The sequence below is a fragment of the Trachymyrmex cornetzi genome, unplaced genomic scaffold (assembly GCF_001594075.2).
Source record: "Trachymyrmex cornetzi isolate Tcor2-1 unplaced genomic scaffold, Tcor1.1 scaffold1536, whole genome shotgun sequence".
Classification (NCBI taxonomy): domain Eukaryota; kingdom Metazoa; phylum Arthropoda; class Insecta; order Hymenoptera; family Formicidae; genus Trachymyrmex; species Trachymyrmex cornetzi.
In genome coordinates this window covers 118,065-125,930 of record NW_017296131.1, presented here as the reverse complement: position 1 = coordinate 125,930, position 7,866 = coordinate 118,065, and the positions used below count along the sequence as shown (strand labels likewise).

General features: G+C 33.6%; 1 pseudogene; it reads left to right on the top strand.

The window, feature by feature from the left end:
- The first annotated feature begins 3,327 nt into the window (after positions 1–3,327).
- Positions 3,328–5,793, top strand: LOC108758198 (uncharacterized; annotated as a pseudogene).
- Positions 5,794–7,866: the final 2,073 nt, after the last annotated feature.

Here is a 7,866-nt window from a genome sequence, read left to right as displayed (position 1 = left end):
ACGGGTAAGAATGAAGTAAATAAATCTGTGAACGAATGTCTTCCACAATTATTTTCCCTGCAGATTTAACAACTCTTATTCGTTCATCTTCCATTTTTTTTTCTTGTTTTTCATACCACGCTTTATACAAAATTTCGTGGCCTGTATCTTTTAATGATATGATTGGAGATTGATTTTTTAATCTAGTGATTATAATTTCATCTTTATATTTTTCCTTCAACTTATGTAAGATCCATTTATCACTTGGTTTTTCACAAGTGTAATCAGCTAAAATCTCTTCCAAAGAAAACTGGCATTCATCTTTGTGCTCATCGAGAAAATTAACTATGTAATTTACGACCATCGAAGTACTGTCATTTTCACTCTTTGTTAAATGCCCTGTACTTGGTAATTGTAATTTTTGATAACAATTTTTGATAACAATACCTAGCTTCAAGCGTAGATACATTTCTGACATGTTCAATTCGATGTAATATATTTTGACTTTCGACGTCTTTTTTTTTTAAGCGAATTCGATGATATTATCCAAACATTCTGAATTTTGTATTAAGTGGACTTCACCTACACATAAGAAACATTTTTTTTTTATCAAACTTAATTCATAATAAATGTAATACATTTATTACATTTATTGCTATACCTGTACGTCTAAAAATTAATGTATTAAATACAATATATACTTTTGGAATTTACTGATTAATTATTTAAATTTTTCATATTGACTATAATATAGGAATAACAAAATGTAATTAAATATTAAGTGTAAATACTACCGTGAGAAAGGCGCCGAGATTTACGTTGATTTTGTGCATAATAAGCAGATCCCGCATTTGTTCCACAAATAACACACAGTTCACTAAAATTAAAATCTACTTTTGCCTTTGTTCTACTTGGTGTCACAATTGAATCACCTGATGACAATTTTCTTTTCTTTGCTGCAGCAATATTTAACTCCGAAACGTATGATTTGTAACATGAAGTGTGCACTTTAATACTTTCGACATTAGTTAACTCGGTATGTTTGTCATCGTTTCTTTTTACACTGGCAGCAGTAACAGTTGCAATACTCTGCGATTTTAGCACTCTATTTGCTTCAGTCGTCAATTTATTTTTATCACAAATAAAACACTTCTCCATTGTAAAACATAAATTCCATAGAAATAGACTGAGCTCAACAAATACGTAAAATATACTGACACGTGCACGCTCGAAATGTGAAAGTCTTCGGAGATATCATGCTATCTCTCTCGCTCTTGTACGAATTCTCTTCCCTACCTATTTCGAAGCAGGACTGAGTGGGGGTCCCAATATCGCACGATTTGGCAACCCTGTTTCGAAGTAGAGTTTGTTTTGAAAGAGCAGATGTATAGTACCCTCACTGAAAGATTTTATGAATTTAGGGGTATCGCTAACGTTAGACAAGAATAACATTAAGTGAGTCGACTGTAGATATGGAACCGTACTGAACCGTCGACTACCTGGAATCGTTGACGTTATATTACTGACCTGTTACGAAAATTAAATATATTTAAAATAAGAAATTTTAAAAATATTTTACAAATCAACTTAACATTTATATTAAATTCAAATATAAATTTATAAATCTCCATGTTTAATACACAAGAAAAAGCAATATTAAGGTATATTTAATTACAATTTTGTTTAAAAAAACATCATAGTTACATACATTTCTTCATATAGTTATTTATTATCAATCAATTTATGTAAAGTAACATTTTTATTGAGTAAAATAATAATTTGTCCAACAAAATGAGAATTGAAACAATATCAGTATAAGAGGGATGAAAATCGAAAAAAATTGCTATATTTGAGTGGCCACATTTGGACCAATTTTAACCTAAAAAAAATTTTTGACTACAGCATTTTAAAGGAAATTTTGTCTACTTTTTTTTCCATGAAGCATTCCCTATACCTATCTCTGACCAAAAAAAAGTTATAGGCAAAAAAGTAGAAAGACAACAAAATTCGAAATTTTTGCTTCTTTTTTATTTTTTGTTTCTACTTGTACGGCATGAAAAAAATTTTTTTTAATTTTTTAAAAAACCTATTCCGATCGGAAAAATAATTATCTACAAAAAATTTCTTATAAAGTATATCGAAATTTTGCTTCGTTCGCGAGATATATTGAAAAAACTGAAAAGGGTGCTTTTTCACCACTATCTCCGATTTCCACCCTCTAATTTAATAGCACTCCGCGGTTTTTTCTTCTTAAATGACCCATTGACCGAATCCAACAATAAAAACCCGTGAACGTATTAGTTCCTTTCTATATGACATAATCAATAGCCTATATTGTTATTTTTATTTTTATCTATTGTTAACTTCTTATTTTTAATTTTTATAATTTTTATATTCATTCATTTTTTATTTTTATTTTTATTTTTACTTTTATTTTACTTTTATTATTTTTTCATCTATTCTTAATTTTATTCTTTCTCTTATTATTTCTTTTCTCTCTTTTTTCGACTATCTCTATGTTTTCTTTTCTTTCTACTTTAACGTTTACTAAATATCAAACTGTTATTTGCGACATGTGTGTTTGGAAGTGTATATTGTCCCGTTTTTGACTTTGATCGGAGATATGTTCTCATTTCTTATCGGTACTCCGAACTGATGACTACCTTTCAATTTCATTTGTCATGCAAGCTATAATTTTTATAAACCTGTGTAATTTTAATCCTTCACATTATGAGTTTACGTTGTTTATGTAGTGTATTTTCCAATTTAATGACAGGATGCACATTTGAAACTCATGTCGCCTCATTATAATCTTTCATGCCATGTAAGTTTTTCTAAAATTAACTTTTTTTACTAGAAATTAAAATGTCTATTGTGGAGTTAATTTTATCAATGATCGACAGTGATGGAGGGATGTACTACTTACCGATGCAGATGGCACCTAATTCATCAGCTCTCCGCAAGTGGCGATAAATCGTTTTTACCTACGTATTCTTTGTCTTAGCGTTTATGGCAAACTCACGGGTCAAGTGAAAACAAAGAGATTACAGTACGAGACTATTCTGTATACGGTATTTTATGATTAATTACATTCTGATATTTAGTATAACTGAGTAAGTGATTACTTATTACTGAAATCCAACATATTCCCTCAACACCTATTACGGTCGAAGCTGGATCTTCGTTGCTTTTAAATAATTCAATCTTGAATTACTAATATATACTATATATGTACTTGCATATATACCATATTGTAGTCTTTTCCAAACTGCGCTCCGAATTATTTTTCCGGACTAAATAAACGCAATTAAAACTACTCTAGTAATCGCGAATTAAATTGACAAGCAATTTAATAATTTTGATGCTACCATCAAGCATCATATATTCAGCGCTCCCATTCAGTCACTTAAATCACTTTTTGTCACTTTTTTTGTTGATAGGTCACTTAAAGTTATTATTGTCGAATATGAGTCACTATAATCACTTTTTTTCTTTAAGGGGAGCCGCCGATTTAGAAAGTAAAAAAAATCGAATTTTTTTTATTACATAAATTGATAGAGAAACTATCTAAGAATATGTTCGCAAAGTTATAGAGAATAATTTGAAGTATTTATACGGGACCGAGTGCAGATAAGAGGCGAACGGGCTCATGCGAGCAGCCGGGCGAGCCGGGCTCTTCTCGTGCCTTCTCGGCGCTTCGACTCATTGTTCGAAAATCATGCAAAAGGTCGAACGAGTTTTCAAAACATTACGTTGATTTAGTAATGTCAAGTTACATTGGCTTCTCGTGCCAACGATCAGTATTTCTCCGATTATCGGCGTGTTTATATCGTGAGAGCATAATGAAAAGTTATCCAAAAGGAACAAAATCGACCAGTCATCGAACTTCAAAGCCGCATAAACGCAAATTTCATGGAAATCGGTTCACAAATAATGAAAACGATGACGAGTTGGATACAAGTAGTTCCGCGAGAAAATTGTCGACTGCGGACGGTACAAGTGTAATTGTGAATCCACTTCATTGTTATAGGATCATAGAATTTCTCACGGTATTTGGCGCGTTTACCGATATTCTAGTCTGCAGTTCATGTAAACAAAAGGTTCGAATTGAAGAGAGCGGACATAGAGGCTTAGGATTCAAAATTATCGTGTCGTGTAGGTGCGGGCAAAGAGAAATAAATTCAGGACCTCTGATAAACACCGGATTCGAAATTAATAGACGGATTGTATTCGTTATGAGGTTGCTTGGTATCGGACAAGAAGGCATCAATGTGTTTTGTGGCCTTATGGATCTATGCAACGGGTTGGCGAGAACAACGTATGATAATATAGTGCAGCACATTTACTCAGCATCGGTATCAATGTTTGAAGAAATGAGTAAAAAAGCCATCACAGAAGAGCGACAGAAGAATGCACAACACGGAAGAATTGAAACGCATTTGAAAGTTTCCGGCGATGGGTCATGGAAGAAACAAGGTTTCACTTTTTTGTATGGTATCACAACTCTCATTGCATACTACAGCGGTAAAGTAATCGATCTTCTCGTAAAAAGTGCATATTGCGCTGCATGTAACAACAAGAGGAAAGAATTAGACGACGAAGAATTTGAAGAATGGTACGAAAAACATCAAGAAACATGCACTTCAAATCACGAAGGTTCAGCCGGAAAAATGGAGGTAGATTCTATCATGGAAATGTTCTTGAGATCTGAGGAAAACTTTGGCGTTCAATATCGTAATTATATTGGCGATGGCGACTCGAAAACTTTCGCGGGTATTTTGAACTCAAATCCATACGGTGATGATTGCCCCGTTACAAAAAATGAGTGCGTGAGTTACGTACAAAAACGGATGGGCACACGACTTCGTAATCTCAGGAAGAAAGAGAAGCTTGGCGGCAAGAATCGGCTGACGGAGTCTCTTATAAAAAAATTAATAATTTATTATGGTTTGGCCATTAGAAGGAACGTCGAATCTGTGATTGAAGACATGAAAAATGCTGTTATTGCAACTCTCGATCATTATTGCTCTACGCATAAATCGCCGAGACACGAGAATTGTCCTGTTGGCGCCAATGGGGTGATCCCGATTGATCACGTCTCGATTGGACACCACCAATCACAGCGACCGGTGCTTAGGAGCTTTGTAGTCTCAAGCGCTGCGAGTGGCTCGTGTCCAATTGAGCAGTGTCCAACTGGGTGCCACCCGGCGCCGATAGCTGGTGCGATTGGCGCAAAGCTGAAGCGGCTAATCAATTAAGTTCTTATAAGCATGCTGCTAGAGTAATTGACAAAGACGTTGAAAAACATATTCGTCCAATTTACGAGGATTTATCAATCGACCATTTATTAACACGATGTTTAGGAGGACACACCCAAAACTCGAATGAATCGCTTAATGCAACAGTATGGCGAATGGCTCTCAAGCACTTGCATTCCGGCAAAAAATAATTGAAATTGCGGCAAATATGGCTGCAGGTATTTTTAATGAAGGGTATTCAGCAGTTTTAATCATCATGCAGTTGCTGAATATAAAAATTGGCCAGCAATGCAAAATGTTTGCAGACCTACATGATGCGGAAAGGATTAAAAAAGCGCATAAACATCATACAGAAAGCAGCAAGGAGGCTCGTACGGCTCGCAGATTTCAACAAATGTAGCAAAATGAGTTTTACGAACAAGCAGAAGGGATGCTTTATGGAGCAGGAATTGCTGATTGAGATAAAACTCATGTAAGTATCAATAATTAAGAGTTTTTCTTACTCAGAACTTTGAAGCGCATTTTCTCCATTTCTCATTTTTACAATTTTATACAATTGGCGGGTGTGATAGCAAAAAAACTATAATAGATATTGAAATAAACCAAAGCTTATTCTCTTCAGAATTAAATTCTTTTGTAGTTAAACTAAAACCGTTCTTAAAAAAGTCTCTTTAAATAATGTTTAGAGCACGTTAAAGTCAATTTTTTATACTGTAAAATCACACATTTTTGTTTCAAAGTGAATGAAAATGATAATTTTTCGATTTTTGCTACACTTTTTTAGTTCAAGTAGAAGAAAAATACATAACAAATAAAAATCACTTCAATTTTTTCATTTCAGACAAGAATACGGACTGCATCTTTCCCGCCAATCATTAACAGCAGTTGCAAGGCGCTTCACAATTCAGTCCGGGATGTCGCCATTTTGTAAAAAATTGAAACAAAAAAAATGTTTTTATACTTTTAAAATATATGTTAAAGTGTCCCAAAAGGATATATACGCCTAGTTATTTCTTTCCTCATTTAAAAAAATATTGAAATATAGCTATTTTTTTCACGTTCTAAATCGGCGGCTCCCCTTAACTGACATGAAATTTGTAAAACATGAGCTCCAGGGATGACAAATCAAAGACAATTTACGACATCGCGATCAACGCCATCAGTCGACGACTCAATATGTAGCGCTACACCGCCGACTGATGGTGTTGACAGCGATGTTGGGTGCGTTCCGAAATGTGCTGACAGTACTGAAACCCTATAATGCACATAACGTATACCAAACATTTACAGTACTGGCAGTGAATTTCGGAACAGCCGTTGTAAACCATCTCTAATCTGGCATCTCTGCTGCCGACTGTTGCCGATTGCATCCGATCTCAGCGATGCCACACGGTTATCTATTCAAATTGACGATCTTGGCCGATATGTGATTTTGCGTGCGGAGATACTCTCTATCGCATGAATATCTGGACATTATTTTGCATTGCAAATCGAATGCTGAGACGTCTTTAACTCTAGGTAAATAATATTCAGATATTTTGATGATTTTCCGGCAGAAATAAATTGATAAAAATCAAATTTGGCTAGAACTTTTATTATCCATTTTTATTTTGGTAATTATATAGTTTAACTCGAAGGCATTACCGTTCGAAATACAAACCGATATTTTAATAGATGAATGGAAACTCTTACAAGAAGAAAAGTATCCTAAGATAGACATATCTAAGATTCGAATCGATGTATATTGGAGCTACTTTTTTGCTCTGAAAAAATAGTTTTGGCAATATAAAATATCCTGTTGTGTCAAAAGTCGTGAAGGCTCTCCTGAGTCTTTCACATGGAAACGCCGACGTAGAAAGAGGATTTTCTACATCTGCTCTTATTCTTACAGATAATAGAGCTTCTATGTCCGAGAAAACGTTGAACTCATACATGATTGTCAAGTATGCTTTGAAGATGTACAACAATTTACCTCAGTCCCTATCACTAAAGAACTTTTAAACTTGGCTAGAACAGCGCATCAAAAAATATGACGAATACTTGGAAGAAAAAAGAAAAAAAGAAAAACAAGAACATGAAACAAGAGTAAACGAAGAGATAAAGAAAGAAGAAGAGAAAAAAAGATTAGAGAGAGAAGAATTGAAATCAAATAAAAGAAATCTTAAAACAGAAAAAAAAGAGCTGACGGAGTTGCGTCAATTTGAAGATGCGAAAACTAAGCAGGCTGATAAATTATTGGAAGAGGCTAGCCAGAGATTAATAAAAGGAGTAGAAAAAGAGAATATGGAAGAAATAGCCCTCGCTGAAGCAATGCTAGTAGGTGTTACAAAGCTTCGCAATGAAGCGCAAGAAAAAAGAAAGCAAATTAGAGACAAAGAAAAAGATGTAAATAAAAGGAAGAATAATGTTTTAGATTATTTTACTAAAAAATCAAAGAACAATTAAATAATGAAATTTTATTATATTTAGATTTAATTAGATAACATCTGTGATTTTGTTCTTTTGTATTTCCTTTCCATGTATTAGTCTTGTATTAATTCTCTATATTATCTATAGACTGCGGAAGTTTATGCAAAATACTTAACTGAATGTTTTGTATAAAATGCATATTTTGCAATTTTGTAAATTT